The 26,610-nt window shown below is 41.4% G+C and overlaps 1 long non-coding RNA gene across 1 annotated transcript; it reads right to left on the reverse strand.

The window, feature by feature from the left end:
• Positions 1 to 464: 464 nt before the first annotated feature.
• LOC117502457 lies at positions 465 to 25,873 on the reverse strand. Its single transcript, XR_004558305.1, has 3 exons — positions 25,863 to 25,873; positions 19,418 to 19,426; positions 465 to 659 (listed from the first exon to the last, which is right to left on the reverse strand). It is a non-coding gene; the product is annotated as an uncharacterized LOC117502457 (long non-coding RNA).
• Positions 25,874 to 26,610: the final 737 nt, after the last annotated feature.

The following is a 26,610-nucleotide window of genomic DNA, read 5'->3' on the forward strand; positions in this document are numbered from 1 at the left end:
AAACATGAACAAGAACAAACAGAAATGTCAACAACACTGAGCAGACTATGTAGGAAGTTAATATATCTTTTTAAATAAAGTTTTGAAAACAAAAACTTTTTGGGAGAGGCAAAAAATGAGTAAAACCACCTTAAAAATATTTAGGACCACAAATAACTTGATTCTTGCTTGGTTTATTTATTTTGCCATTAAAATTGGCCATCACTTAATAAAATAAAATAACTCAATATCTCAAGGCCAGGGCTTCTCAAAGTCTGGGGACTATTTAATCACAGCGCACCAAATGAGGTCAGTAGGCTGAGCAAGTCCGAATGAGGAGGATTGTAGATATCCTTCCGCTCAGCGCTTTACAGGCTGCAGAGGAGGTGGGGAGACCCGCTGCCACTTGGTGACAACAGAGACTTTCACTTTCAGAACTTTCAAACAGCAGAAAAGTCTACAGTAACACCAGGAAAAGTAGCTAGGTTTGTCGCTAGTCGCTTTTGAGAAAATAAGTCGTCAAGAGGGTTTGGAAAGTCACCAGATTTAGCAAGAAAGTCACTATGTTGGCAACACTGAATGTAAACACACGCAATGCAAACTCACCCGTGAACAGCCCTGTACTGAACCGAACGTCCCATACAGAAACAGTTCAATACAAATACATGTACCATTACACCCTTGACTACATGTACTGAAAAATAACCATCAAGAGTAAATGAAATGTGACTGCAATAAACACATTAATTTTTAACAGACACACTGCAGTCATTGTTACATAATTGTTGTGTTTATAATAAATGTTTATATTAATTTGTCTTGTCTTTTTTCCTGGTTGAAATGTAGATATGAGTAAATTAATCCACCAGGCTTAAAAATGTACATGTGACTTTTCATACTATTTTATTTGTCTAAAACTAATGTTCAGGATTCATTATAATGTTAACCAAGAAATCATACCATCTGAAGCAACAGTGGACAAGTTATGGTATTAATTTTTAGAAGAACATCAAAGTATTTGAAATAAATATTTTTTTTTCATCAAATTGTATTAGTCACATTTTCTAATATATTTTAACTTCAAAATAGAATGTAATCAGAAATTAATCTTCAGGGAAAAAACAAACAAACAAAAACTTTGTAAATATTTTTCTTTAGAAAACTGTTTGAAAATTATCAGGAGCTCTCTGATGTTCCTTGGACACATTTTTGCATCCTGTTGTCTTCCATGTTTTGGGCTGATGCCTCATTTCTGTTGGATGTGCCGACATACAAAAAAAAAAAAAAAAAAAGAAAAGAAAAAAATAAAGAAAATGAAGAAATGGGTCATATACACATATACATGTTACAGCTTAACATAACTTGACCTTGATAGTGGGAATAAATAAGAAACTGCTGTTCAAGTGCTAATTGATCCATTTGGTTAAATTGCAAAGCAGCAAATCCAGAAAATAGCACATGATGAAGAAAAAAATATCACTGAATTAAAAGAACATGAGTCCTCTGTGATACACACACACACACACACACACACACACACACACACACACACACACACACACACACACACACACACACACACACACACACACACTTTCTGCACCTTAACTACTGATGGTCACAAATTTCACTTGGGCTTCAGATATGTTAATTGATCTGACACTGACTATTAATACAGGGCACGATATTCATAAACTATGATAAGAATATTTCTAAGGCAATAAAAATGTAGAAAAGACTCATATCTATCTCTTATGAATATTTTAACCATAATGTGTAATTATTTAAATTATTTCTAGATAAATAGAAACTCAGCCCTTGAGAATTTTATGGATTCAGATGAATTACACCACCAGCTCTAACATAATTGTAGATCAAGTGTCAAATTGATTTTGTTGGCTTTGGTAAACATTGTTCTGGTTGATGACAAGATTTTTGCGATAAACCATGATACATTATTTTGTTGTGAGCAAAATATCTTAGAAACTGATTCAAAACAAATTTGACAGTGGTGTTGTCCTCCACTCCAAGAAGAGATGAGTAGTGGTTGAGACACATGTGTAAAGGGTTAGGCTGGTATCTCACTGTGCCGTGACTGTTGGAGAGTAGTTGGAGACACAAAATGACAAAACAGGTAACAGGATTGCCAAACTCAGCATTGTCTTCCCTCACAATACTCTATCTTTAAGGCCAGGGACCCAGAGACATGAATGTCACAGCCAAATAAATTAAGGCTACACTAAAAACTGAACTTACTTTACTTAAATGAAAATCCAAAATATTTAACCAGTACACAACAAAAATAACTGGATGAGATACAAATATTGAATGTTTATGAGTTCAGTGGCACAAATGTTTTATGAGGTGAAGGATGGAATCTTCCATTCAATGAGGTGAAGCCAAGTTGAATAGTACATTCCATCTTTCACTGAATTAAATATTTGTTCCATTGAAAGATTGTAAAAACATTCATTATTTGTTTTATATAACAGCTAAAATAGATCCTTGTCATTTGATATTTTATTAATTTATAAACAACAGAAAAGGGTCTTACATTTTGGTGTTCCACTGCTGCTTAACAGTCCAACACAAACTTTAAATTGGAGTCCAAAATTGTGACTATGTAGTTTGTAATGCCGTGCAGACTTTGTGTACTTCCAAAAAAAAAAAAACAATTAAAAAATTGTGTTCTTCCTCAGTCCAGTGAAAAATCATCTCAGAAATTCATCTAGCTTTTCAAACTTCATCCTAACAGTGTTGTATGGTTGGGGTGCCTGGCTGCCTTTTGTTTCTGTCTTCTGTTTTCTGTCTTTTGTTTTTTCTTCCAGGTGGCATGCGTTCAGGACTGAGTGGCTGTGTGGCTGAGTTATCAGGACCTCACCCTGATCACCTGAGGCTGGTCATGTGCAGCTCGTCAGGACTCACAGCTGTGGTGCATCTTTATGGATTGGGGCATGGTTGCATTTAAGTCTGGAGTACACAGTGTGTATTTGCCAGAGACTCGACCTTGTGACCAGACGGGTGAGATCGTCGTCTAGAGAGCCATCTCATCATCATGGATGCAGAGACCGTACCAGGTTTGATGCCATGGTCTGTGATAGAGGAGGGGGTGAGGTCTCATGCTCGTCAGCACACTTCCTGAGGTACTTTAGGTTTTGTGACTAACATAAGTACAGTCAGTAAATGTGGTGTCCCTCACACCTTATTATATTGAGCTGTTATGTTAGTCGTTTAATCAGCTTCCACTGCAGTGGAGAATTGAACTGGGTGTTCCATGCTTGCAGGGTGGGAAGCTGATTGGTGATTAAGCCAGGAAGTGTTTGCTGTTTATGTACACCTTTGAGTGGTCTCTCTGTGTGTGGAGTGGTGGACTCACATGATGGTTTCTTCTTTCACAGACTCGGTTGGTCGCGGCCACCTGGGGGGTGTCGGCGGGGTCCTTGGGTCCGAACTGTTCTGGCTCCGGACCGTTTGTGCTGCTGGGAGCGCACCCTTACTCCACCTCGCCAGACCGCGCACTCATTTGTTATTAATAGCACTCACTGTTATGTTTATTAAATTCTGTTATCCTTTGAACCGTGCTCTGCTTATTTTATACTGGGTCCTTCAAACGCTGGCCGGTCCTCCGCCCGCGTACGACACATAACAAACAGCTCTCCATGCCTCCAGACAGCTTACAGCATAGTGGATTTGTGGTTTGTTTTAGAAAAATTAGCACCTTCAGTTAGCTCCTTCAAATTGTCGTCCATCAGCAAAATAAACTCCACTATGTTTAGCTAAACACCGCCCCCACTAGTGTGAGCATGTGCAGTGGTCAGGGCATACAACAGCACATTTCATATAGCACCAAAATTGGGAGCTTAAAAAAAGACAACTATTGCATGGTCAATGAAACACAATGGCAAATGGTACACAGTAAAATCACCAGTGTTAAATTACCACTGACAGTGTACATATGGCCCCATTCTGACCAGAGCAGGACCATATGTACACTGGCAGTGTTGATTTAACAGGGTCAGTGTTAGTTTTACACTGGTGATTTTACTGTGTATGAGTAATCCATGTCATGTGACATACAAGCCACCAATCAAATGACAAAGATCCACTCAGCTGTTATAAAAGTAAATATAAGGTTGATGTCCATGTGATGTGGTTTGCCACATACAGAAGTAGATCCCAGACTATGGTTTTATTAAAGGGAGGCCTTCTGACAGCCTAATAAAATAACTGATCTTTAAAGCTGCTCTCGGTGTCAGTGTGTGCACTAGAATGCTCAGAAATTTTAATCTATCGGTAATAACCACAACCATGAGTCTGAAATATTAAACAGAATGAAACTGAAAACTAAACTGTTGAAACTATTGAACTAGTTATGATGTGTGAAATGGTGTAGCGAAGATTGTGTCAGGCTGACGTATGTGTTATATTCTTCATATTCACCAAGGACTTCACTCAGAGATGGCAGAGGAATTCTTGTCACCTAATAATGGAGTGACTGCCGCTATTCCCAGGACTTTGTTTTGCCTCTCCTATCTATGTCTCTATCTTTCTGATGTTTTATTTTCCCCTTCTTCCCCTGCATGGCCTTCTTCTCTTTTTTCCCAGCATATATCCTGTGCTGTTCCCTTAGCCACTGAATTAGAGTAGACAGCCAGAAGTGTGTGTATTCTTTGGTATTGATCTATCCATTTTTAATGGCCCCATGCTTCCCAAAGCATGGACACAGTTATGCAGTCTCTGTTGGGCTGGTGATGCTGTCAGAGCTTGTTCCCATCTATTCTTTACAACTTAGATGGAGAGCAGATGACCTTGACAGTGCATTAAGAGTATTCCTCTGGGACACAGGTGTGTCCATCAGTCCTAGTGCCCAATGAACAATCCAGGGACAACATCACACAGTCCTAAATGACACATGTTAAGGGACAAAGACACCTCAAATAAATATGGAGAGCTAGCCCAAGGGCTTCAAATACTGTTATAAACTCAAGTTAATCCACTAACATTAAAGGGGTCATATTCTAAACCATTTATGAAAGCTAATGTAGGTCACAGCTATGAACACTTCTGATGGTCGAGTGCAGGAGGGAAGTGAAAGCCAGGATCTTAGGGCATACACACAATAGGGATCTGTACCCTGTCTAATACCCCTCCTGCCACAGAGTCGTGGCTGGAGGTGCAGCAGTTAGTGTAGAGGGAGAAGAGCAGAGGGGAAAGGACACAGCCCTGTGGAGATCCTGTGCTGAGAGCCCGAGTGTTCGAGACATTTTTTCCCAGCCTCGCACGCTGACTCCGGTCCGTCAGGAAGTCTGTGATCCACCTGCAGGTGGAGTTGGGCTTGTGGAGCAGAGAAAGCTTGTCCTGGAGCAAAGCTGGAAGGATGGTGTTGAATGCAGAGCTGAAGTCCACAAACAGGATCCTAGCGTAGGTTCCTGGGGAGTCCAGGTGCTGCAGGATGGAGTGAAGGGCCAGGTTTATGGCGTCATCTACAGACCTGTTGGCTCTGTAGGCAAACTGCAGGGGGTCCAGGAGGGGGTCAGTGATGGACTTCAGGTGGGATAAAACCAGGCGTTGAAGGTCTTCATGACTACAGACGTGAGAGCCACAGGCCTGTAGTCATTAAGTCCAGTGACGCGTGGTTTCTTGGGGACTGGAACTATGATTGAGGACTTGAAACAGACTGGAACATGGCATGACTCCAGGGAGGTGTTGAAGATCCCCGTGAAGACTGGGGCCAGCTCATCAGCGCAGTGTCTCAGGGTGGCAGGAGAGACACAGTCTGGGCCCGGGGCCTTACGTGGATTCAGCCTTTTGAAATGTCTCCTCACGTCCTCCTCTTGGACCGAGAGGGCAACAGGGGGAGTGGGGAGGACAGCAGTGAGAGGGGGGAGGTCCAGAGTGTTTGAATATCCAGTTGTGTGGGGGGTGGGGAGGTGTGAGTCCTTGTCTTCAAAGCGTATGATCCCGTGGTGATGGTTTTGTGCATGCACATGAACACAGTGCGACCACATGAGAAGTGTGATATCACATCACACTCACACAGCAGAGGGAGTAATGAAATGTTGTACAAATGTACAGAAATTGAAGAAAATGTGTAATGACCAAATAATGAGAGAGCACAAAACATTATAAGAACAATGAATGTCCTGTTTACATGTAAGACAGTCATGTTACTGGTAATGATGTGTAATTGATGCCTGATGGCCTGTGTTGTAAATGAGGAAACAAACAGATTTTGTTTTGTCTGTTAAAATATTTAATTCCTATTATAAAGAGTAGACAATACAAGAATTATCATCCTTCTGTTCCTTTATGTTCATGAACCATGGCCATGGATGTAAACAAAGAATTAATGAACTGACATGAATGAATTGATGTGCTCATATCATGAACATATCAGCTGGCTCTGTGCTTCTAGCTCTGTCTACCCAATCGGTGCGCTGAAGGACACCAAGTCTTGTGGACTATAACTCACGTGGTCGATGTGACATTTGCTTCGCCAGCTGACCATTCACGTGATCAGATGGTCATTTTCACATGGGGCAGCCTGGCTGATGATGTCTGCAGTGCGAACTGAGGTGCAGCTGAATGCATTTCAAAGTGTGTTTTAATTTTGCCATGAGAGCATGCCGACACATGTGCATCGCAGTGGTGTGTTGAGAGGTGATGTTCTACATGGCACGATATGTGTTCTCCAGCTTTGAGTAGTGATAGTACAGTGGTCAGCTGTGACATGATGATCGCCTTGGTGAACACGTGTGTGATCATCTCACAGCTTTGGTGCACCCATGTACGCTGGCATCATCTGATTGGATCGGTGGGCCTGCCTGGGTCATGATCATCAGCGATCGCGTGTCACGTGACATGGCTGTCTGGTCGGATGGTGCTGTGACATGCATCTGGGTTTTTATTTTTATCTTTGTTGTGATGGTATGGGTACACTGCTGGCCGTTGATTCCACCTCCAATGGGACATGCTGGATATGCAATGATGGATGTTCCACAGCGATCAGCTGTTCCATCATGGACATGGCAGCTGTCCAGATGTGTGCGCTGCACTGGACAGGAATGGCACTGCACTCTGGCCACTGTTCGAGCCTTTGCCACCTCAGTTGCACCTTGACAGTGTTGGTTCGTGGTGTGGAAGGAGGGATGATATACTTGCACACCATTCATGTTGCTGGGGGTGGAAACGACATGCTTGTGTTGCTGGGGGGATGAAAACGACACACTTGCAAGCCATTTGTGTTGCTTGGGGGCTGACACGATAAAGTGACCACCCTTCGAGCTTTCGCTGCCTGGACTGCAGCTCAAAAGTGATGTCCTGCACTCTGCATTCATGCTGGTCGTGCTAATGGCTATGCATTTTCTAAGTGCCCGTGAGTGATGTTGGATGTTCATGGGTGGCACCTAGACTCCAGCCGAGAGTGGGTCGAATGGTTACTCGCCCACCATTCGGCCACTGGTGTGGAGGCTAGCTTGATCATGCCATTCGGCCAGGGTTTGATGTAGCCGATGATTTCATGCAGTCCCTTAGCCGTAGCATGATTTTTCTGACTTGCATATGACATTCCGTGCAAATGTTGTGACCAAGATCAGATGGCAGTGCAACCTCATCTTGGCTGCTGTTCGAATGGGTTTCCGGTGCGAGCGACATGTGAATGTAGAGTGCATGTGCTGTGGCTGAATAGTTGTGCAGACTGCTGTATAAGGCATTCGAGGTGGCTCTGATTTTTCATGACTACCATTCAAATCCTCCTTCACGCTCCATTCAGCTTCAATCGTGTTATGTGTGAAGGGGCCATCAGGGTTGTTTGAGGTCTTTGTGCAAGAACAGTGAAAAAATATGATGTTATGCTTTTACACCAAGGCAAATTCTGCTCCAATCCAGCATATAGGGTGTCTAAAAAAAAAACAAAACAAAAAAAAAAAACAGAAAAAACAATCAATATTGTCAGACATTTTCTGCATGACCATGTGGCCAAAGCATGTAATTTTTTTTTTCTCCCCAATGCACAGCTTTTAGTTCAGTCTTACCTTTTTGATGTTTTAATCCTTTATCTTTCAGGTGACATGATTTTTTTCAACTTATTTTCATTTATATTGCACCAAATCACAACAAAGTTGCCTCAAGGCACTTCACACAAGTAAGGTCTAAACTGACCAACCCCTAGAGCAAGCACACAGGCAACAGAGGTAAGGAAAAACTTCCTCTGATGATTTGAGGAAGAAACCTCAACAGACAATACAGGAAATTTGGGGATTTCATGCTGGTGCACAAGGCATGATCTATGTAACCTCCTCGTCTGAAGTTTCCTAAGAAACAAACCATCCATCTCCAGTTTTCTGGAAAACGACCTAGCAAATTGAAATCTCCTTGCCATTTGCTGGAGAGTTAGTTCGCTCTGACACTGAATTTTGTATGGAAAGAGATGCAAGTGAAATCCTCTTCAACTTATATTCAATTGAATACACCACAAAGACAAGATATTTAATGTTCAAACTGATAAACTTTATTGTTTTTGTGCAAATATTTGCTCATTTTGAAATGGATGCCTGTAAAATGTTTAAAAAAAACTGGGACAGCGGTATGTTTACCACTGTGTTACATCACCTTTCCTTCTAACATCACTCAATAAGCATTTGGGAAGTGAGGACACTAATTGTGGAAAAGGAGCATCCCCAAAAGACTTAGCCATTCACAAGCAAAGATGGGGCGAGGATCACCACTTTGTGAACAATTGCATGAAAAAACAGTCCAACAGTTTAAGATCAATGTTTCTCAACATTCAATTGCAAGGAATTTAGGGATTCCATCATCTACAGTCCATAATATAATCCATTAGGCATTGAAATGTGGAAGGTGTGTTTGTAACTCCTTTGGGCATTCTATTGAATTCCCAGAAACCCAAAGGCAGTTTTGGTCTTATCCTCTTCATGCATCTCAATTTGGTAATAGGCTGATTTTAGGTCAGTTACTGAAAACCGCTTGGTGCCACTGAGCACAGAAAAAGACTCCTCCAGATTAGATAATTGGTAAGCATCCTTTATTGTCTGCAAATTCAACTTTCGATAATCAATAACAATCTGATGTCTCCATTTTTCTTTTTCACAACCACAATAGGGGATGAGAAAGGTGATTCTGACTCCTTAATCACACTAGCATCAAGAAGCTTCTGGAGATGTTTCCGGACTGCTCCGATGTCAGTGAGGTGAATAGGTCATGTACGATGCTTGAAAGTTGTATTATTGTGAAGGTTGATATGATGCATAACATGACTCATGCACCCAAAATCAAGGTCATGATGCGATAAAACCTCCATTTGGCTGTGATTCACTCTTGCCACTTAGGTAGAATTGGACTATCACCAAAATTGAAGGTCAAATGACTATCAGCAAGTTTGCACTGGGTCAATATGTTCTTGATATCTGCACTAAGTTTCTGTCCTTTTGTCTGCACCAAGTATATCTTGTAAAAGCTAAGCGCCTTTCATTATCTTGTTATAATGTGAAAAGACGTGAACAGCAGGCAGTGGTTCCCCTAACACAAGGCCTTGCTTTTCACATCTTTAAAATTTGACCTAGTTAGCCACATGGCCTAAACATGACATGGCATTTTTTGATCACTTAAGCACACACGGGAGGATCACATCTTTATCAATGATGTCAACTGAAGTATCATTTCAAGTTGACCTGAATTGGAAACCATGCCGAGGAGGTCCAAAGGAAGCTGATAAGGATGTGAAGGAGATTTTTCCTATCAAAAGAAAACAAAGGAGAGGACAGCACAGTGGGTGGACCATGGGAGAAGACCACTGCTGGACTGTGAAGATGAATGGGACTCTGACCAATCAACAGAGCAGATTCTGATTATAAAAATGTAGTGTCGTCAGAGAGTCTTCAGTCTTTTCTGCTGTCTCCCCTGCTGGTGATTTGCTAAGAATTACATTAGGAGGAGCCAGCCAAACGGATCCACAGAATTCTGTATCTGATGAACTTATCTTTACTCACTCTGTTTGTTTGAATAATAATCTGTTAATAAATTCCAGTGTAAGAGGTCTGTCTTATGGGACAATGTACATTATAAATTGAGACTGACTTCCTTATTTCACATCAACAAACACGCAGGGTGTTGTGACCTAAGGTAAATAGTTTTCCTGTCCACATGTTGATGTTTGGGTTCACAGGTATTTGACAGAAGTAAACAATTCCGCTCCAACCAGGAGGTTGATGTCTTGGGTTTTCAGTTAAATACCATGGTAAAAGGTCCCCTCCAACATGTGAAAAGGTAAAAAAAAAACTAGAAGGTATTAGGTTTCATACTCCAACAGTGTCAAGATCTGCAATCACTGAGAATGGAGGAATGAAGATGTCCTGCTCTGACTCATTTGCCACAACAACAGGAATCTTGCGGGGTGAGTGAGAAGGTAAATCAACCAAACAACTGCTTACACACAAGCCACCTGGCAGGCCTGAATCCGGGTGGTGAATGATTTTAGACTGGCTGGTTGTTGGAGCAGACACCTTCGCCAAGCTTTCGACCACAACTGTAGGACCTGGTGGAATAAGCACTGCGGTCTTAGTGCAGAGTGTGACGAGTCCCACATGCTCTTCAGAGTTATTCTGATGTGTCAACTGCAGAGTCTGCAAGACCACTCTGTAGCCATGTGAACTTGGCTGAAAGGTGGAAGAACCACTGCTGGAAAACTGCTCATAAAGCACTTAGAGGGTCTTCATGCCAATTAAGACGGAAGGTGGGAATCTGGGTCTAACATCTGGAACAACAAGCACAAGGGTTTGGATGGAAAAACTGCTTCCAAGGAAATCTTCTAGAAATGCAACTATTGTCTCAACATATCCAAGGTAAGGAACATTTTGACCTGCTGCACCTTCGATATGGAGTAGTTCGTTAAGTGGATGAATAGGTTGATCTGATAGATATTGATTAGGACAGGGGGATTGTGGTTACTTGTGATCCGGTATCAAGGAGACACTGGCAGGTTTGGCTGGCAATGTTGACTTCCACCGTACACCTGGAACCGACTAGTCCATTTGGTAAACTGTTGAATTGTTGTGCCAAAAGAACAGATGGATTTTGGTTGTTCTCACATTGAGGTTTTATGTGACCATCTTCTCCACATTGGAAACAAAACCCAGGCTTCGGGAGAGCAGATTTTGGGTTACTAGGCTTTTGCTTCTCGACTGTCTTCATGGCAGAGGTTGTTGATGTTCTGCTCTGAGTTGCCGTTAGACAGGCTAGTTGTTTCTGGATGGCAGACATTTGATCAGTCAGCTGTTTGGTGAGTGTCGTCAGAGCAGCACACAAGTTGGTCTCTTCCTCTGGGTGTACATACTGTGCATGACTCACTAATTTCCACTTTGTTGCTCCCAGGTGCTGTTTCATCTGAACTGCCTTTGCTGCGTCCTGGTCCTCCTCTGTCCGGAGTAGCAATAGGAGTTCCGCAAATGAAGGTGGATTGTTTTTATTATGTTTTAATTACAGCTCTACAATGAGATTATTGTCCCAACATCCCCGACAGAATTGGATCAGAAGACATTTGTCCACATCCCTCACTGGCGTACCTCCTCTCTTCACAGCATGCTGCAGGGTGACTTGGAGACATTGCAAGCAAGTAGATGGCTTCGCTTCAGCATCTTGGTAGGTGTCTAAAAACTTTGTATAGAGTTCATCACCATCCAGTATGGCACCGTACGCTGAGTCAAGCTGTTGTAAATAGATCTCCGGTACTGTGTCAGGGCTCACAATTTCAGCTGCAGGAGGCAATAGACAATCGCGGATCAGCCTGGCGCACTGAAGGTCAGATATTGATGGATCTTTCAAAAGTAGTTCAACACCAGACTGCCATGTGTCATAATCTGTCTCATCCGCCACCCTTGGCACTTTTCTGGAGAAGGTTATCAGGCGATGAGATGGATGATTAAGTTTCACAGTACTTTGTTAACAAATACAACACCGTAAAGCACTGTGTGTTACCTTCATCTGCTTAAATATATGCAAGACAATTGAACAATATTGTATGAGTAACTGAGCACCAGGTGGTGTTCTCATTTAAAAGCTATTTCCCAATTAGGATGCCATTTCTGTGATATTAAATAAATTAGTTTATTCTCTGAATCCAATGTGTTGTGTGGCAGATGGAAGCATACATGCTGACTGAAAGATGGGTATGTGCAATGTGCAGTATGTTTACACAAATTAGCACATTAATACACTCAAGTATGCAGCTCAGACATGGACACAAACTGTGGCATATATTCATGGGCATCAGATACACAATATGGAGATTATGATGTACATTCATGGGTGTCAGAAACACAATATGGAGATTATGATGTACATTCATTTGTCTATCCACATATGCAGTCAACTGCACACACAAATATATACATCACACACCTCTATACGGGATCGTGAAAAGTTCTAATTCTCAACCCATTGCAGGCTACAGCCCTTTGGGTTTTCTTCCTCTCTGACAGTGTGTCAGACAGGCCTGTTCTCCAGCTGCTGGTTCACACTGAGTGAGAAACCAGCCTAATGAGATCACTGGCATCCAATTTGGCAAGGGTCGGTGCTCATTTCAAGCAATTCTTTTTTTAATTGGTCTTAAATTTAATCCATTTCATAATGTCAGATTCTCTGATCATGTTGAAGCAAGGCAGTGCTAAATTACATAAAGTGATTCCCCTTGATGTTTTATCTGTGGATTGCATATTGTTAAATGATTGGAGATGATGCTGTTGATTATAAATGTTCCCTCCCTGCAGCTTATAATGTGTAATGACACAGTTAAATTCTGTTATTTATTGGTTCTTATACTGTATCTGTCGCTTCATGCTTGACATAATATTTGTCAGAATTCACAGTTCATATATTATAAATCTGTGAGCAAACTTACAAAATGATACCCCTTTTGTGATGAAACACCTGGATTAACAAACTGGTCATACTCTGGACATATAACTGACAAATGCGATAAAGCAACAACAATAGTCAATTGAAGACATTGCACCTTCATGCACATCTTCATCTGGTGTGCTACCATTGTGTGATGTTTCAATGAAATCCGTAATGCAATTTAGGAGGAGTTGCACTCGAGAAACCACCAAGGAGATTAAGCAGTGATGGTGTTAAGGTCTGCTACTGCAACTGGAAATACCTCTTTGGTTTTTGTGCATATGAGTTAGCTTGAATTCTCATCATAGTTTGTAGCTAATGGAGCTGTTTCAATCAGTCACTGCAACATGAGCTAAACAAAACAGAATTTTACCATTTAAATATTTTTTTTTCCATGAAACATGTTTTAAAACAGTATTATCTTTACACAGATATATTAATTGGACCTCAAACAACCACACACTCACTAAGTGAAATTAGTCATTCTGTTTATCAAAAGTGCAGAGTCATAGTCCAGAAGCTAGGGTCTATTCAAAATGTCCAAAGTGTACCACAGGTGTGGGCAGAACAGGTAGTGAGGCTGGGCATGGCTGCCACAGGAGGTGTGTCAACAAACTGGGAAGGAGTGGATGAATGAGCCAGTCTTTTAAACTGCACTGGCAGTAGAAGATTGATTGAGGTGTGAGAGGGAAGCAGGTCAGACACGCACAGCCTAAGATTCATAAAACCAGCCCAGTCTCACTTTTTTTTTTTTTGTGCTCCCGTCACGAAATGAGTCAAATTTTTGTGACAGGGTTTTTTTTAAACTCACTATTACTAACCCTACTCCTACCCCCAACCCTAACCTTAACCATGACCTAATCCTACTCCTTCCCTCCACCCTAACTATAACCACCCCTGACCCCCCCCCCCCCCCACTTCACTTTTAATTTTGTGCAGCCATCAAGGAATGAATTAAAATGAATTTGTGCTGCCGTGACAAAAATGAGGCACTTTTTATCACAATATCACAAACTACTAGATTAATGTATATTTTGTGCTGCTGAATCACGACTTGCCGTGAGACTGGGTTGCACAAAACAAACAGAAAAAGGTCAAATCCTCACAACTGTGCTGGACAGGAACACGTATTTTCAATATTTTTATGACATTTAATTATATTTTACAGTCATGTCAGCTGTTAATTGAGCAATATCAATTAATGTTAATCCAGGTGAAAGTTGTTTTGTAATCAAGAGCTGAAGCTGTGCAGTGGACCTGAATGCCTTATGACCCTAACACAGGGAACAATGTGGAAGGTGAATCTAAAGTTCTTGAATCAAAGCACTATAACAGGCTAAGGTCAAACACAGTAAATCAGTAGCAGAGACGTCCATGATAGATTTATCAGGCCAGTGGTCAAAAACACAAAAGACAAGGCAAACTAATCCAAATCAGGCAGACTGGCAAGAGAAACAAAGTGGAACAGGGACAAACACTGGTTGGCAGCTTGGAATCACGAGGAGAAAATAACAATGCTTGTAGTCACTAGAATGATGATGCAGAATGATGTGCTGACACTGTGGAACACAAGAAATGGGTTTAAATGCACTTGGAGGACCATTAACAAACAGGCAAATAATAAAATAGTGTGCTGAAAAAGAACAGAAAAAAAAATTAAACTGATAAAGGAAAGGAATGTCAACATTAAAAAGAAATTGAGTGATATGACCAGGATCATGACTGTCTGGAATTTTTGCTCTCATGTATAAATTGATAAATTTTAAACCAGTGGCAGTAGTTGGCATTGTTAAGTCGTGTCTGCTCAAACTCCTCACCTACATCACAAGAGCAGTAAAAACAATCCAAGGACATCAGGAGTTGTGCTTAGAACAATGTTGACACACAGACAGATGATGATGATGATGCCCCTCCAACATTTTTTGACATTCTCTGAATGCACCTACGAGATTAGTAACACACTGGAATATGCAGTGCTCTGAGTTCAGTCTCCAATATATCATTTTATTAAAATATTATGTTTGATACATGCCATTTGTTAATGTTTGGGGAAAAACGTTTATCTGCCTGATGTACATCTCTTTATCTCATTTAATTTGCTGGCTATATTTTAGCCTTCCTCCCTCTACAGCCTAACATGTGTGGCCAGCTGTGTCTCCATCAAGATGTCACTTCAAATCTGCTGTTTGTGCTGACTCCGTCCCTGCGAGCAATCAGTGAAGAAGACATCCATTACTTCTTGTAGTGACAGGCCCTCTCAGAATCTTGTTGGACCTTAATGACACCTGACAGAACACAGGCTTAGCAAACGGTTCTCGTGGGACAGCCAATAGGGTGCATTTGGTTAACATATCCTTGCATGCTTTACAAGGGGAATATATGTAACACAGAAGTCATTTTATGGTTTAACTGGCCCAACAGGGTACTTTGAGGTACTTTGTTGACAAAGGACCAATGCATGACAAATTTAAATTTCTTCCTTTATCTCACTGTACTATGTGCAGACTGTGTGCTATCCTAATAAAATCTATTTTTTAAATATGCTCAATTAAGATGTTCAATTGGATTCAGAGATGGGCTCTGGCTGGGCCACTCAAGGACATTCACAAAGTTATTCTGAAACTACTCCTTTGATATCTTGGCTGTGTGTTCAGGGTTCATTGTCCTGCTGAACAATGAACCGTCACTTCACTGTGAGGTCAAAAGTGCTGTGGAGCAGGTTTTCGTCCAGGATGTCGTTGTATATTGCTGCATTCATCTTTCCCTCAATCCTGACTAGTCTCCCAGTTCCTGCCACTGAAAAAACATCCCACAGCATGATGCTACCACCACCATGCTTCACTGTAGGAATGGTGCCTGGTTTCCTCCAAAAATTATGCCTGGCATTTACGCCAAAGACTTCAATCTTTGTCTCATTAGACCAGAGAATTTTGTTTCTCATGGTTTGACAGTCATTCAGGTGCCTTTTGGCAAGCAGGCTGCCGTGTGCCTTTCTATTAAGGAGTGAGTTCCGTCTGGCCACTATACCATACAGGCCTGATTGGTGGATTGCTGTAGAGATGGTTGTCCTTCTGGAAGGTTCTGCTCTGTCCACAGAAGAGTTGTGACTATTGAGATCTTGGCCAGCTGCCTGACTAAGGCCCTTCTTCCCAGATCACTCAGTTTAGATGGGTGGCCAGCTCTAGGAAGAGTCCTGGTGGACCTAAACTTCTTCCATTTCCAGATGATGGAGGCCACAATGCTCATTTGGACCTTCAAAGAAACAGAAATGTTTCTGTACCCTTTCCCAGATTTGTGCCTTTAAACAATCCTGTGTTAAAGGTCAACAGACAATTCCTTTGACTTCATGCTTGGTTGACTTCAAGCTTCATGCTCTGACATGCACCATCAACTGTGGGACCTTATATGTAGACAGTTGTGTGCCTTTCCAACTGAATTTACCCCATTTGGTGATCTGAGCCAAGTCCTGATGGCTCACTGGACACTGGTGCTTACTTGAACAACATCAAATACTCTCTCAGAAGATTTCCTCAAGCAACCAGTGATGAGTTTATCTGTCTTGTCAGACGAACTTCTAGCCGCGAGGTTGGCAGGTTTATTAAATGCCAACCTGAAGCGGTAAGACAAGACCTTCAGAAGCTTTGTATGGCACTGGAGAAAGAATTCTCCGACCGCAGCTCAGACAGGCTTAGCAGCCGCCCTGCAAATCAAACAGGGGAGAAAAGAATCTCCTCAACTGTATTACAACCGTCTGCTGGGTGCATATTTTGGTACACGTAATGAGCCAGGCATGGATGAAGATCTCAGCTTCAAAACCTTGTTTGTTGAAAACCTTCAGCCTGCCACCAGTCATCATCTGAGAATCCTTGGGGACCCCAAGGAAGCCAACATTCAATATTTGCGTGATCTTCCTTTGAAAGGTTTCACAAAGCAACAGAAAAGAGACTCTAAAACCACTGAACATCATTCAGTTTTGAGGGTTAACACTCGACTGTTCCCTTAGGCAGTATTATTAGAAAGCATTGCTTAAATTTTCATTGTTATGCAGATGATACCCAGCTTTATCTATCCATGAAGCCAGAGGACACACACCAATTAGTTAAACTGCAGGAATGTCTTACAGACACAAAGACATGGATGACCTCTAATTTCCTGCTTTTAAATTCAGATAAAACTGAAGTTATTGTACTTGGCCCCACAAATCTTAGAAACATGGTGTCTAAGCAGATCCTTACTCTGGATGGCATTACCCTGACCTCTAGTAATACTGTGAGAAATCTTGGAGTCATTTTTGATCAGAATATGTCCTTCAATGTGCACATTAAGCAAATATGTAGGACTGCTTTTTTACATTTGCGCAATATCTCTAAAATTAGAAAGGTCTTGTCTCAGAGTGATGCTGAAAAACTAATTCATGCATTTATTTCCTCTTGGCTGGACTATTGTAATTCATTATCATCAGGTTGTCCTAAAAGTTCCCTGAAAAGCCTTCAGTTGATTCAAAATGCTGCAGCTAGAATACTGATGGGGACTAGAAGGAGAGAGCATATTTCACCCATATTGGCCTCTCTTCATTGGCTTCCTGTTAATTCTAGAATAGAATTTAAAATTCTTCTTACTTATAAGGTTTTGAATAATCAGGTCCCATCTTATCTTAGGGACCTCTTAGTACCATATCACCCCAATAGAGTGCTTCGCTCTCAGACTGCAGGCTTACTTGTAGTTCCTAGGGTTTTTAAGAGTAGAATGGGAGGCAGAGCCTTCAGCTTTCAGGCTCCTCTCCTGTGGAACCAGCTCCCAATTCAGATCAGGGAGACAGACACCCTCTCTACTTTTAAGATTAGGCTTAAAACTTTCCTTTTTGCTAAAGCTTATAGTTAGGGTTGGATCAGGTGACCCTGAACCATCCCTTAGTTATGCTGCTATAGACTTAGACTGCTGTGGGGTTCCCATGATGCACTGAGTGTGTTGTGTGGGCCGCTGAAGAGGAGGTACTGCTGGCCCACCACCACCAGTCGGCGCCCTGCTTGGAGTGCGGGCTTCAAGCATGAGAGGGCGCAGAGACAGAGAGTGACAGCTGTCACTCATTTACACCAGCTGTCACCAATCACCACCGTCCCTACAAAAGCCGGATTATTACTCCACCTCCTCGCCGAGAAATCAGCTACCATCTAAGGTAACCTTCTCTGCTGTGATTATCGTTGTATCTAACATTGTTCTGTGTGCAGCCATGTTCCTGCGGGCTCTGTCTGAAGCTGGATTGGCGGATAGTGGGAGGGCGACGTTCTTCGCCTCTCACTCCATCCAGGGACGAGACTAACAGGAGCTGCACGGGTGAAATTGTTTCTGGAGGTGGAGGTTTTCCCTCCTTGAAGATCTGTAGGTGAAGGAGTACTGGGTGTGTGGATACACACTCACCATTGACTGTTTTTCATCTTCTGCCAGCAGTACCAGGGTCTGCAACAGAAGACGGTGACCACCTCGGGACTCAGGACTTGGCGGCTCCGCTGTTCTTCAGGCCGTTGGTGGTGGAAGCTGTGTGGGTCCCGGCTCTTTGATCGCCAGAGGTCTCCTATCTTCGAGCCTGCCCGCACGTCACCTTGTGTTTAATTGGCATTGTATCTTTGTCTGTATCCAGTTGTGCGTTTCACAACATTAAATTGTTACTCTTTGTCTTATCCATTGTCCGTTCATTTGCGCCCCCTGTTGTGGGTCCGTGTTACGACACCTTCCCAACAGAGTGTTTCTTTCTCTTTTTGCTCTGTATGCACCACTCTGCATTTAATCATTAGTGATTGATCTCTGCTGTCTTCCACTGCATGTCTTTTTCCTGATTCTCTCCCCTCAGCCCCAACCAGTCCCAGCAGAAGACTGCCCCTCCCTGAGCCTGGTTCTGCTGGAGGTTTCGTCCTGTTAAAAGATAGTTTTTCCTTCCCACTGTCGCCAAGTGCTTGCTCATAGGGGGTCGTTTTGACCGTTGGGGTTTTTCTGTAATTATTGTATGGCTTTTGCCTTGCAATATAGAACGCCTTGGGGCAACTGTTGTTGTGATTTGGCGCTATATAAATAAAATTGATTTGATTTGATTTGACTGTCAGCCCTTGAGCTCAAAGGCAGCCCCGGTGGTCCACCTAAGCTCAACACAGGCTCTACACCAAGCTCTCCTATACGGAAGCAGAAATCTACTCGATGCACTATAACTCAATGGTTTTGTATATAGAAATGACAGTAAGAAACAGCTATGCTGACAATAAAATTTCAGAAACACAATTGTGTCTGAATATACCAAATGAAATGCTCAAAATTTGTATCAGTTAAATTTATCCTAACTTTACATTTATTACTTGAATTTATTTCCTTGAAATAAATTAGCATGTGTTTAGCCAATTGTATTTCTTTAAATGCACTTACCTTCTGTAGTAAAATGTCATTCAAAATTATCGGAAAGGACTAATATACATATTATTTTTAATTAGATGCACCAAGATCATCAAGTATCTAAATGATTTCACAGCTTTTAATTTACCCAATATTTCTAGGTGTAAAAATGTTTCTTCAAAATGGAGTAGGACGCATTAAAAGTCGTACACTCAAAATTCAGCCACCCCAGCCATTCCAGTGGGGGGTGAACACTAGTTAATTCAAATTTGCTCAATTCTAATTTGATTTCAACCAGGATAACTCCACTAAAGTTGAGATCTTTTGTACCACGTACACCTGGACCAGGTGTACGTGGTACACCTACCAAAAATTGCAAATTCAACTAACTTGCATGTCCTTAAGTGTGGGAGGAAGCCATAACAACTATACAGAACTCCCACAAACACTAGGAGAATCTGCAAGCTCCAACGTCTACTAACTAATCGTAAAACCTTTTAATTAACTTTTATGCTAAGGAATTTAATGCAATCTTCAATTGCAAACAAAACAAATAATAGGATAAATGATGCAGACCCACAGGATCTCCAAACTGCTGAAACAGGCCAAACCCTGAGCAGCTTCCAAAGTAACATCCTTCAAAGCTTTCCAATCTAGGAAACAAAATGCTTTGCTTTGTTTTGTTTATTTGAGCCACTTTGTGCCTCTGAAATCAGCCTTTACAGCAAACAGCACCTGGGAGGTCCTTGTCCACCATCAGCCACCGATGACTCTTCTCAGCCAGCTTTTTCCTTGTGAAGAAGGAATTGGACATCATCCACCTCTCCATCACATGGGGGGATATGTAGCGCATGGCCTCGATTTGCCCAAATTAAATAAATACATTGATGCTTTCTCAGGAAAAACCTGAGGTTTTGAACTCAGGACAGACAGTGTTTTCACTCCCAACTGAGAAATTCCTGAGTCCATCTGGAGGTGATCTTTGGAGACATCCCCATGGGCCTCCACACTTTGGGCTCCACATCAACAGAACTGTAACTCAGAGTTCTTCAAAGGAGCCCTTGCTTGTTTATCGGTTAAACTTCGGTCACTATGAATTACATGACTTTATAATTGCTTCACGTCAGAATCTGAGCTTCCCCAGGCCAGGAGAACCCAAATTTTATGACTTCACGCCAAGGCCAGAACCTCTCCAGACACTACAAGAAGATCTCTTCCATGATAAGATGTGGCCATAAAACTTTGGGCCCTGACAACCAGCTATTATCTCTAGGTCTAAATGAAGTAAAATACCTTGGCTTAAAATAAAAATTGAATCAGTATTCTTTTATTCATATATAAAAATGTCTATTCATGTTTGTATTGATTAATCAAGCAAATGCTTTGCATGTTATCCATTTAATTGATATGTGTTCCTTGCAACTGATGTGTGTTAAATGTGATTTTTCTGACTTATCCATGTTTTGATAACAGCAGAATATTCTGTTAACCAAGTGGTGTGTGTAGGATGTGTTTAAGCCTTTAATAACATTATATTCATGCCAAAAATGTCTTAGAATAAATAGTATGCCAAAATAGTTCATGTGTTTAAATAATTGAATCATTTTTGTCTGCCTTTCTGAGCACATGAAGTTTCTGTAAAGTTACACACCCTAAATGGGTGGAATTTAATGACGGAAGTCCCCTTTAAAAGTTAGAACAGAGTTTCTGCTCGCTCATTTGTAACTATCTTGGAGCGCTCTGCAACTCTCTTCCTCTTTTCTTTTTCTTTAAACACTTAACTTTATTTTTGGGTCAACAAGGCCCCAAGCTAAGCTGTGCTACGCTACTTCGTGGCTTCATTCATTCATTCGTTGTTTCATTAGTTGTTATTCTTTGATAACCTCTTAAAGTAATGGCCTGACGCTTTTAAGGTTCGTCAAGTCTTTCAAATTTTTAAGAGAACTTCCAATCTGAACTTTTCAAAATAATAGTGAATTTACAGAAAAGCGACTTTCCTTTTCTGTACAACGTTGCTCTTAAAGTTTGATCTTTTTTCTAAATTCACAAATACTTTTAATCTGGCTCCAACAAACTTTTTAAAAGCTACCAGAACCCATTTTCAACAAATGCCTTCCACCTCTGGGGTCCAGCAAGCTGACGACGGCAGACCTGACTGCAAGCAGCCATCCTGTCGGTAAAACGAGCTGACCCTGAAGCCTTTGGGATCACCTGGGGAGACCGCTGAGTTAACCCCTGACCCAAGTGAGCATGCTGCAAAGAGCCTAACATATCAATGACGGATGGACGGGTCATCTGAACCCCCTCTTCAACGGATCAGCTTAGTGACCCAGTTGAAGGTTCCAGAAAAAGGGTTTTGTTGTCAATGGATGCAAAGTGTCTTCTTTTTTAACATATTCATATGTTTGCTTAATAATTTTCTTAAAAAATAATTGGCTTCAAATTTCATCACTAAATTCTATTCAGATTTATTTACCTAAAGTCTTTAAGCTTTATCTCTCTACTTTCTTTCAGCATCTCATGAGTAAGCAAATTGTTTCCATAAATTAACTTATTTAATCACTGTCCACAAAAATGCCAGTAAAACTGATCATTTCTTGTATACTTGTAAATAAAATGTAAATATTTCTGCTGTGGTTCATTTTATGTTCAGAAGGAAACCCTTGGTCAATCGTATCGTAGAATTCAGACTTTCAGACCCGAGACTGATTAATTAAATTGAGACTGATTAATTGAAACTGATAAATTAACAAATGTTTAAAGTACCTATGCTTTAAATAGATGGTGCCAAGAGGCTAATAATAATTATTAAACCCTAAAATTGTTAATTATTTTGGTGACCCATTAAATGAGGTCTAGGCCAATCTAATTCAATTTGAGAGTTTAACAATACTTTCACTATTTTTGGTGCTCTCTGTGAGGCCAATAACACATTGCGAGGCTTAACTACTTATTCACTACATTAAATTGGTGCCCATGTGAGGTGCCATTCATTCCAAATAATTAAATTAATGCAATTCGTTACAGTTTATTTTGGTACGCCCATGGGCAATTTAAAATTTCGCTACATATTATTGTATATTGGTGCCCCGTTGCGAGGCATGTCAAATTTGCTATACTAATTCAGATGCAGAAACATCTCAAGGATGATCAGTGGAAACAGAACACATCAAGCTCAGTTTTAAGCTGCAAGCTGCCGAAAAGCCTACAAGACCAGAGTGCATAAAAGAATGAAACAAAACCAAAACTAATGAAAGAAAAACAGTGAACAGTGACCATGACGCTTTAAACAAAATCAAAACAAAACATTCATGATGAGGTGACTTGACAGCAGGTATCAGACCAAGACCCAGCCTGTGTGCAAGTCAAGTCTGCAACCACCGTTTACTCTCCACAGCACCTGCAGCTGTGAGAACTTGTTGTCTTGACAACAGGTTTGTCTTCAAGGCTGCAATGTGCGCGTGCACATGTAGCGGCTGCACTCTGCATTGTGTTGTTATGACTCCGGGATACGAACTCACGATCCTCAGCATGGGAGTCGGACTCTCTGACCAGAAGCCTAAAACCCAGGGCTCTGGCCTTGTGACCCGAGAATCCTTTTGAGTTGTTGGGAGTGAGGTTTACTAACTACATCTGCAAAGCGACACCTGCTGGCCTCCGTTACACTCACCCCCCTAAACTCACTCCCATCTGGGTTCATGGCACCATTGTAGCAGCTGCACTCTGCATTGTGTTGTTATTACTCTGCCCATTCGCTCCCCTCGGGATGCGAACTCACGATCCTCGGCATGGGAGTCGAACTCTCTAACAGAAGGCTAAAACCCAGGGCTCTGGCCTTGTGACCAGAGAATCCTTTTGAGCTGTTGGGAGTGAGGTTTACTAACTACATCTTCACAGCGACACCTGCTGGACTCCGTTACACTCACCCCCCTAAACTCATTCCCATCCAGGTTCACGGCACCATTGTAACGGCTGCACTCTGCATTGTGTTGTTATGACTCCGCCCATTCGCTCCCCTCGGGACGCAAACTCACGATCCTTGGCATGGGAGTTGGACTCTGTAAACAGAAAGCTAAAACCCAGGGCTCTGGCCTTGTGACCAGAGAATCCTTTTGAGCTGTTGGGAGTGAGGTTTACTAACTACATCTGCACAGCGACACCTGCTGGCCTCCGTTACACTCACACATGTTCCAGTGTGTGCACAGTGTAAAGTAGTTGATAAAATGTTCTTGCTGCTATTGTTTCTGTATGAAAAATGTTGCTTCTTGTCCCACACTTGGACAAGTCATGTTCAGCTCATTGGATCTTTATTTATTGATCCATTCATATATTCTCAACATTCGTGCAAGACGTAGGACTTGGGAGAACTTGGATGAGAATCAAATGGAGCACTGATGGTACAGGAACTATGCAAACAATGAGGAACCATCAAGACAGAAAGCAAAAGGGAATATGGATGAATTGAGGTTGTCGTCGGGATTCATTCACATTTTTCAACAGTTTGAAAATTCTGACGAAGCGCCAACTACAGGAACAATGCTGGACAATGGATAAACGATATCTCTGAAAGTCAACGTAAGTCCAGATTTCTCATTTTGATTTGGCTTCGGTGTCTTTTGTTAGTGCCATGTGTCTGGGGTTTAACATAAAAATATGGAAAAAGTGAAGCACTGTGAATATTATCTGGGTGTTCTGTATCTCCAGCACAGTACCATTGAAATACAGAATTTGATGATGTCTGGTTTGTGATATGTTTTGACAAGGGTTTTATTCTCCCAGGTTGGCAGGCAGAGCTGGCCATAGGATGGTCCTGACGTGATACAGAATTGTAGACATGGGGAAGTCAGAGGATGAGTTGTTGTAAGAACAAGGGACTCAACTGGTTCACCTCAGGGTGTTGTGGTTGATGACTACAGCTCCCATAAGTGCTTGTGCACTTGGTTGTTTTTTTGCACAGATTTGTTTCCTCATCAGAATATCTCACTTCTGACTCCACCATTTAAAAAGCAGTGAGTCAAGGTCAAGCACACACAACTCTTAAAGTGAATGACAGATTGCAGTCTGATTAAGAAACTAAATACAATGCCTTTTTGACTTGTCCCTTACACTGTTTTAACAGACATGTTGCATGCCATTCAGCAACACAACATCAAAGTATTTGTGACTGTAAGTCTATCAACACACATGTGGTCAAGATCAGTGGGTGCTGACATTATTGCTAATTAAACCTCTCACTTGGTGAGCCAGCAGGTGTATTTCCGGAAAACGTTTTACTCAGCATTTCTCATTGGGTGAAGTCAGTCTGAGCAAATGCCACAAGAGCACAATAGTGAACAGGATGAAACAAATGTTGCATTGTCAGATCATGAAACTACTGACCATTCATACAAAAGTGATTGCTCAGTATTCATTTAGATCAGTGGACGTGTGAGCAGATGATTGGAAAAAGTCAGGAATACGTTATTTTCAGGAGATTCATGACTTTCTACCAGCTTGCGGATGTACACAAACGTCACACATATCACCTGGTTCAATGCTCCATACAGAGAGGAGACAGACCCTTCACTCTCAACTTTTTTAATTTTGGAGAGTCTGTCGGATTTAGGATCCAGATACGTGCTGAGTCTGCTGTCTGTATTGCAGCAGGACATTATTTTAACTGCTGCCATGAGTGTGCATGTGAAACTCAACACTGTGTGTACATGAAGCTGGAACTCTACCATGACACTGTTTGTACAGGCTGTCTAAACATCCATGTTGTAGTTACAATGTAAAAAATAAGGAATACATTAATTTTGAGGAGCTTCAAGACTTTCTACCTGCTTGTGTCTGAGGGTCACGCATTGCCCAGGGTTTAGTTCTCTATACAGAAAGGAGACAGATAACTCTCAGCTATTATTAGTATTTGAGTGTCTGTCACATTTTTGATTCAGATGTGCAGGTCGCTGTTTTAACTCCGTTATAACTACCGTTGTGAACATGTAGAACGCACCACGATGCTGTTTTAGCCCAGCTGCGTGTATGTGTAGCTGAAACTCCACCACAAAGCTGTTTTCTACAGGCTGCCTGAACACACATGAATGTTTTTCATCCACTCAGACTTACTGCATCAAGGGTTCACAAAGCTTTGTCTCTCACAGAGACTGTGGATTTAACAGGCTGCGTTCAAGACTACTTGATGCGCATGAAAATTCAGTACGGTATCTCTTCTATTATACATTCCAATTCTAAGGTGTTTTTTTCTAACTCTACTAGTGTATACTAAGGTACATCTAAATATCTTAAAAAAAAGAGAGAGAGAAAAAAAAGAGAGTAGAGCCACTTCAGTGTCTGGTCTTGAGAACCAGGGATAGTAGGTTGAAAAGCTTTTTTATCCTATGCACAGCACACTTTCTCACAGTGGAGAGAGGCTACTGCTGTTGCAGACTGCATCAAAATGAACAGTTATCCCTTTAAAAAGGAGTCATCACGACACGACATCGCACATATTTAAACTGCAATTAATCCACATCACAGTTCTTTAGCAGCAGTGTGGACTCTGACATTTGCTAAGCGTGACGTCAACACTGTCGGAAACACAAGTACAGTAGAACTTATATATAATGGATTCGTGGACCAGTGAATTTTGTCCGTTATACTTGAAATCCATTATATGTATAAAATGGACAAAATCTGTTATACATATAAAACAGATAAAATCTGTTATATGTATAAAACGCACAAAATCCCTTATGTACGTAAGTAATGGGTTAGTTACAGCCAGGAGGCATCAAATGATTTACAGGGAATCCTGAATCGGGACCTGCCTCATTTAATGACCGGGTAAAAACTTTGTCAGAAAAAATAAACCCTGCCTTAAATATGAGCAGGACATTATGTGCATTAAAAAGATTACATTTGGTTGAGTCAGTGTTTTTTTTTTTTATCTAAGTCTGCTGTGGAATGGTACCTTAAAATCCTAAAGCCTAATTTACGCTTCTACAACTCTTTAGCTCTGTGGCTATGCAATAACAATGAGGTGCAAGTTAACCTTTTAAAGTTCTCCGTCACGTCTTTAAGCAATTTGCCACATGGATGGTGGCTTTTTCTGGATTAATTTGTCCCTCAGTGAGCTTTTTATACAATCATCAACCTCCAAACAAAGGTAAAGTGTACAATTTCCTCCATGAACTGCAGGTCATTTGAGCATATTTTTCTGACTCCATGTTGTAAAGTTGGTCATATCTGTGAACTTTTCAAACATATGTGATCCATGATCGAAATGAAATCAGCGTGCGCACTGCAAAAACATGTTTTGCTGTGTCTGTCATTTAGCATGTGCACTAGTTTGCAGCCCCACAG

The sequence above is a fragment of the Thalassophryne amazonica genome, chromosome 2 (genome assembly GCF_902500255.1).
Source record: "Thalassophryne amazonica chromosome 2, fThaAma1.1, whole genome shotgun sequence".
NCBI classification, from domain to species: Eukaryota; Metazoa; Chordata; class Actinopteri; order Batrachoidiformes; family Batrachoididae; genus Thalassophryne; species Thalassophryne amazonica.